The sequence below is a fragment of the Pezoporus flaviventris genome, unplaced genomic scaffold, assembly GCF_033815535.1.
Source record: "Pezoporus flaviventris isolate CSIRO_AGI_PZ_B2104156 unplaced genomic scaffold, CSIRO_AGI_Pfla_v1 ptg000040l, whole genome shotgun sequence".
In the NCBI taxonomy this organism is placed as follows: Eukaryota; Metazoa; Chordata; class Aves; order Psittaciformes; family Psittacidae; genus Pezoporus; species Pezoporus flaviventris.
The window spans coordinates 11,345,256-11,351,255 of NW_026892588.1; the positions used below are offsets into that span (position 1 = coordinate 11,345,256).

At 63.4% G+C, this 6,000-nt stretch overlaps 6 non-coding genes and 3 pseudogenes across 6 annotated transcripts; all 9 read left to right on the top strand.

Annotated features, from left to right (window-relative positions):
- The first annotated feature begins 471 nt into the window (after nucleotides 1-471).
- On the top strand, nucleotides 472-590 carry LOC133275559 (5S ribosomal RNA). The gene has a single exon (XR_009745594.1). It is a non-coding gene; the product is annotated as a 5S ribosomal RNA (ribosomal RNA).
- A 558-nt stretch (nucleotides 591-1,148) lies between these two features.
- LOC133275560 (5S ribosomal RNA) lies at nucleotides 1,149-1,267 on the top strand. The gene has a single exon (XR_009745595.1). It is a non-coding gene; the product is annotated as a 5S ribosomal RNA (ribosomal RNA).
- A 558-nt stretch (nucleotides 1,268-1,825) lies between these two features.
- LOC133275541 (5S ribosomal RNA) lies at nucleotides 1,826-1,944 on the top strand. The gene has a single exon (XR_009745584.1). It is a non-coding gene; the product is annotated as a 5S ribosomal RNA (ribosomal RNA).
- A 557-nt stretch (nucleotides 1,945-2,501) lies between these two features.
- LOC133275542 (5S ribosomal RNA) lies at nucleotides 2,502-2,620 on the top strand. The gene has a single exon (XR_009745585.1). It is a non-coding gene; the product is annotated as a 5S ribosomal RNA (ribosomal RNA).
- Nucleotides 2,621-3,178: 558 nt separating this feature from the next.
- On the top strand, nucleotides 3,179-3,297 carry LOC133275543 (5S ribosomal RNA). The gene has a single exon (XR_009745586.1). It is a non-coding gene; the product is annotated as a 5S ribosomal RNA (ribosomal RNA).
- Nucleotides 3,298-3,855: 558 nt separating this feature from the next.
- LOC133275549 (5S ribosomal RNA) lies at nucleotides 3,856-3,986 on the top strand (annotated as a pseudogene).
- A 557-nt stretch (nucleotides 3,987-4,543) lies between these two features.
- Nucleotides 4,544-4,662, top strand: LOC133275544 (5S ribosomal RNA). Its single transcript, XR_009745587.1, has one exon. It is a non-coding gene; the product is annotated as a 5S ribosomal RNA (ribosomal RNA).
- A 557-nt stretch (nucleotides 4,663-5,219) lies between these two features.
- On the top strand, nucleotides 5,220-5,350 carry LOC133275550 (5S ribosomal RNA; annotated as a pseudogene).
- Nucleotides 5,351-5,907: 557 nt separating this feature from the next.
- Nucleotides 5,908-6,000, top strand: LOC133275553 (5S ribosomal RNA; annotated as a pseudogene; the record flags this gene model as incomplete).

Genomic DNA, 6,000 nt, shown 5'->3' on the forward strand with positions numbered 1-6,000 from the left:
AATTGCAGACCCCTTTTTCTTGCTGGCATTTGAAGCACTTAGGGTCCCCTGTTTGCAAGCTTCTCCCCCTTTTGCTGGCTTGCCTTTTTAAGCTATTTAGGCCCCTGCGAGCAATTCCAGCCGTTTTTTTCTTGCGGGACGTTGAGGCCACAGGGGTCCTTGCGGGCAGTCCCGGACTTCTTGTTCTCGGTGGGGTGCTGCGGAGGGGCAGGTCCCTGGGAGACCCTGTTCCTGTTGTTGGGGGACATGAGGGAAGGAGCGTGGCGTTGTTTTTGCGCGGGGGGGGGGGGGGGATTTGCGCGGGGGGGTGCGTGTCGGGTCGTCGCGGGCAGAGGCGTGCGGGGCTGTGTGCGTGGAGGCGCTGGCGTGGTTGGGCGTCACAATGGTGCCCCTGGCTTTGGGGGCTGGGGCTGAGTGCGGGTGGGCAGCGTGTGCGGGGGCGCCGAGAGCGGTGGTGGCAGGGGAGAGGCTGCCTACGGCCACACCACCCTGAAAACGCCCGATCTCGTCTGATCTCGGAAGCTAAGCAGGGTCGGGCTCGGTTAGTACTTGGATGGGAGACCGCCTGGGAATCCCGGGTGCTGTAGGCTTTTGCCAGCCCATAGGGACCCTGCGGGCAATGTCAGCCTCTTTTTCTGTGCGGGCTTTTGCGTCTTTGGGGCACCATCAGGAATTGCAGACCCCTTTTTCTTGCTGGCATTTGAAGCACTTAGGGTCCCCTGTTTGCAAGCTTCTCCCCCTTTTGCTGGCTTGCCTTTTTAAGCTATTTAGGCCCTGCGAGCAATTCCAGCCGTTTTTTTCTTGCGGGACGTTGAGGCCACAGGGGTCCTTGCGGGCAGTCCCGGACTTCTTGTTCTCGGTGGGGTGCTGCGGAGGGGCAGGTCCCTGGGAGACCCTGTTCCTGTTGTTGGGGGACATGAGGGAAGGAGCGTGGCGTTGTTTATGCGCGGGCCGGGGGGGGGGGGGGGGAATTTGCGCGGGGGGGTGCGTGTCGGGTCGTCGCGGGCAGAGGCGTGCGGGGCTGTGTGCGTGGGGGCGCTGGCGTGGTTGGGCGTCACAATGGTGCCCCTGGCTTTGGGGGCTGGGGCTGAGTGCGGGTGGGCAGCGTGTGCGGGGGCGCCGAGAGCGGTGGTGGCAGGGGAGAGGCTGCCTACGGCCACACCACCCTGAAAACGCCCGATCTCGTCTGATCTCGGAAGCTAAGCAGGGTCGGGCTCGGTTAGTACTTGGATGGGAGACCGCCTGGGAATCCCGGGTGCTGTAGGCTTTTGCCAGCCCATAGGGGACCCTGCGGGCAATGTCAGCCTCTTTTTCTGTGCGGGCTTTTGCGTCTTTGGGGCACCATCAGGAATTGCAGACCCCTTTTTCTTGCTGGCATTTGAAGCACTTAGGGTCCCCTGTTTGCAAGCTTCTCCCCCTTTTGCTGGCTTGCCTTTTTAAGCTATTTAGGCCCCTGCGAGCAATTCCAGCCGTTTTTTTCTTGCGGGACGTTGAGGCCACAGGGGTCCTTGCGGGCAGTCCCGGACTTCTTGTTCTCGGTGGGGTGCTGCGGAGGGGCAGGTCCATGGGAGACCCTGTTCCTGTTGTTGGGGGACATGAGGGAAGGAGCGTGGCGTTGTTTATGCGCGGGCCGGGGGGGGGGGGGGGATTTGCGCGGGGGGGTGCGTGTCGGGTCGTCGCGGGCAGAGGCGTGCGGGGCTGTGTGCGTGGGGGCGCTGGCGTGGTTGGGCGTCACAATGGTGCCCCTGGCTTTGGGGGCTGGGGCTGAGTGCGGGTGGGCAGCGTGTGCGGGGGCGCCGAGAGCGGTGGTGGCAGGGGAGAGGCTGCCTACGGCCACACCACCCTGAAAACGCCCGATCTCGTCTGATCTCGGAAGCTAAGCAGGGTCGGGCTCGGTTAGTACTTGGATGGGAGACCGCCTGGGAATCCCGGGTGCTGTAGGCTTTTGCCAGCCCATAGGGGACCCTGCGGGCAATGTCAGCCTCTTTTTCTGTGCGGGCTTTTGCGTCTTTGGGGCACCATCAGGAATTGCAGACCCCTTTTTCTTGCTGGCATTTGAAGCACTTAGGGTCCCCTGTTTGCAAGCTTCTCCCCCTTTTGCTGGCTTGCCTTTTTAAGCTATTTAGGCCCCTGCGAGCAATTCCAGCCGTTTTTTCTTGCGGGACGTTGAGGCCACAGGGGTCCTTGCGGGCAGTCCCGGACTTCTTGTTCTCGGTGGGGTGCTGCGGAGGGGCAGGTCCCTGGGAGACCCTGTTCCTGTTGTTGGGGGACATGAGGGAAGGAGCGTGGCGTTGTTTTTGCGCGGGCCGGGGGGGGGGGGGGGATTTGCGCGGGGGGGTGCGTGTCGGGTCGTCGCGGGCAGAGGCGTGCGGGGCTGTGTGCGTGGAGGCGCTGGCGTGGTTGGGCGTCACAATGGTGCCCCTGGCTTTGGGGGCTGGGGCTGAGTGCGGGTGGGCAGCGTGTGCGGGGGCGCCGAGAGCGGTGGTGGCAGGGGAGAGGCTGCCTACGGCCACACCACCCTGAAAACGCCCGATCTCGTCTGATCTCGGAAGCTAAGCAGGGTCGGGCTCGGTTAGTACTTGGATGGGAGACCGCCTGGGAATCCCGGGTGCTGTAGGCTTTTGCCAGCCCATAGGGGACCCTGCGGGCAATGTCAGCCTCTTTTTCTGTGCGGGCTTTTGCGTCTTTGGGGCACCATCAGGAATTGCAGACCCCTTTTTCTTGCTGGCATTTGAAGCACTTAGGGTCCCCTGTTTGCAAGCTTCTCCCCCTTTTGCTGGCTTGCCTTTTTAAGCTATTTAGGCCCCTGCGAGCAATTCCAGCCGTTTTTTTCTTGCGGGACGTTGAGGCCACAGGGGTCCTTGCGGGCAGTCCCGGACTTCTTGTTCTCGGTGGGGTGCTGCGGAGGGGCAGGTCCCTGGGAGACCCTGTTCCTGTTGTTGGGGGACATGAGGGAAGGAGCGTGGCGTTGTTTATGCGCGGGCCGGGGGGGGGGGGGGGATTTGCGCGGGGGGGTGCGTGTCGGGTCGTCGCGGGCAGAGGCGTGCGGGGCTGTGTGCGTGGGGGCGCTGGCGTGGTTGGGCGTCACAATGGTGCCCCTGGCTTTGGGGGCTGGGGCTGAGTGCGGGTGGGCAGCGTGTGCGGGGGCGCCGAGAGCGGTGGTGGCAGGGGAGAGGCTGCCTACGGCCACACCACCCTGAAAACGCCCGATCTCGTCTGATCTCGGAAGCTAAGCAGGGTCGGGCTCGGTTAGTACTTGGATGGGAGACCGCCTGGGAATCCCGGGTGCTGTAGGCTTTTGCCAGCCCATAGGGGACCCTGCGGGCAATGTCAGCCTCTTTTTCTGTGCGGGCTTTTGCGTCTTTGGGGCACCATCAGGAATTGCAGACCCCTTTTTCTTGCTGGCATTTGAAGCACTTAGGGTCCCCTGTTTGCAAGCTTCTCCCCCTTTTGCTGGCTTGCCTTTTTAAGCTATTTAGGCCCCTGCGAGCAATTCCAGCCGTTTTTTTCTTGCGGGACGTTGAGGCCACAGGGGTCCTTGCGGGCAGTCCCGGACTTCTTGTTCTCGGTGGGGTGCTGCGGAGGGGCAGGTCCCTGGGAGACCCTGTTCCTGTTGTTGGGGGACATGAGGGAAGGAGCGTGGCGTTGTTTATGCGCGGGCCGGGGGGGGGGGGGGGATTTGCGCGGGGGGGTGCGTGTCGGGTCGTCGCGGGCAGAGGCGTGCGGGGCTGTGTGCGTGGAGGCGCTGGCGTGGTTGGGCGTCACAATGGTGCCCCTGGCTTTGGGGGCTGGGGCTGAGTGCGGGTGGGCAGCGTGTGCGGGGGCGCCGAGAGCGGTGGTGGCAGGGGAGAGGCTGCCTACGGCCACACCACCCTGAAAACGCCCGATCTCGTCTGATCTCGGAAGCTAAGCAGGGTCGGGCTCGGGCTCGGGCTCGGTTAGTACTTGGATGGGAGACCGCCTGGGAATCCCGGGTGCTGTAGGCTTTTGCCAGCCCATAGGGGACCCTGCGGGCAATGTCAGCCTCTTTTTCTGTGCGGGCTTTTGCGTCTTTGGGGCACCATCAGGAATTGCAGACCCCTTTTTCTTGCTGGCATTTGAAGCACTTAGGGTCCCCTGTTTGCAAGCTTCTCCCCCTTTTGCTGGCTTGCCTTTTTAAGCTATTTAGGCCCCTGCGAGCAATTCCAGCCGTTTTTTTCTTGCGGGACGTTGAGGCCACAGGGGTCCTTGCGGGCAGTCCCGGACTTCTTGTTCTCGGTGGGGTGCTGCGGAGGGGCAGGTCCATGGGAGACCCTGTTCCTGTTGTTGGGGGACATGAGGGAAGGAGCGTGGCGTTGTTTATGCGCGGGCCGGGGGGGGGGGGGGGATTTGCGCGGGGGGGTGCGTGTCGGGTCGTCGCGGGCAGAGGCGTGCGGGGCTGTGTGCGTGGAGGCGCTGGCGTGGTTGGGCGTCACAATGGTGCCCCTGGCTTTGGGGGCTGGGGCTGAGTGCGGGTGGGCAGCGTGTGCGGGGCGCCGAGAGCGGTGGTGGCAGGGGAGAGGCTGCCTACGGCCACACCACCCTGAAAACGCCCGATCTCGTCTGATCTCGGAAGCTAAGCAGGGTCGGGCTCGGTTAGTACTTGGATGGGAGACCGCCTGGGAATCCCGGGTGCTGTAGGCTTTTGCCAGCCCATAGGGGACCCTGCGGGCAATGTCAGCCTCTTTTTCTGTGCGGGCTTTTGCGTCTTTGGGGCACCATCAGGAATTGCAGACCCCTTTTTCTTGCTGGCATTTGAAGCACTTAGGGTCCCCTGTTTGCAAGCTTCTCCCCCTTTTGCTGGCTTGCCTTTTTAAGCTATTTAGGCCCCTGCGAGCAATTCCAGCCGTTTTTTTCTTGCGGGACGTTGAGGCCACAGGGGTCCTTGCGGGCAGTCCCGGACTTCTTGTTCTCGGTGGGGTGCTGCGGAGGGGCAGGTCCCTGGGAGACCCTGTTCCTGTTGTTGGGGGACATGAGGGAAGGAGCGTGGCGTTGTTTATGCGCGGGCCGGGGGGGGGGTGGGATTTGCGCGGGGGGGTGCGTGTCGGGTCGTCGCGGGCAGAGGCGTGCGGGGCTGTGTGCGTGGAGGCGCTGGCGTGGTTGGGCGTCACAATGGTGCCCCTGGCTTTGGGGGCTGGGGCTGAGTGCGGGTGGGCAGCGTGTGCGGGGGCGCCGAGAGCGGTGGTGGCAGGGGAGAGGCTGCCTACGGCCACACCACCCTGAAAACGCCCGATCTCGTCTGATCTCGGAAGCTAAGCAGGGTCGGGCTCGGGCTCGGGCTCGGTTAGTACTTGGATGGGAGACCGCCTGGGAATCCCGGGTGCTGTAGGCTTTTGCCAGCCCATAGGGGACCCTGCGGGCAATGTCAGCCTCTTTTTCTGTGCGGGCTTTTGCGTCTTTGGGGCACCATCAGGAATTGCAGACCCCTTTTTCTTGCTGGCATTTGAAGCACTTAGGGTCCCCTGTTTGCAAGCTTCTCCCCCTTTTGCTGGCTTGCCTTTTTAAGCTATTTAGGCCCCTGCGAGCAATTCCAGCCGTTTTTTTCTTGCGGGACGTTGAGGCCACAGGGGTCCTTGCGGGCAGTCCCGGACTTCTTGTTCTCGGTGGGGTGCTGCGGAGGGGCAGGTCCATGGGAGACCCTGTTCCTGTTGTTGGGGGACATGAGGGAAGGAGCGTGGCGTTGTTTATGCGCGGGCCGGGGGGGGGGGGGGGATTTGCGCGGGGGGGTGCGTGTCGGGTCGTCGCGGGCAGAGGCGTGCGGGGCTGTGTGCGTGGAGGCGCTGGCGTGGTTGGGCGTCACAATGGTGCCCCTGGCTTTGGGGGCTGGGGCTGAGTGCGGGTGGGCAGCGTGTGCGGGGCGCCGAGAGCGGTGGTGGCAGGGGAGAGGCTGCCTACGGCCACACCACCCTGAAAACGCCCGATCTCGTCTGATCTCGGAAGCTAAGCAGGGTCGGGCTCGGTTAGTACTTGGATGGGAGACCA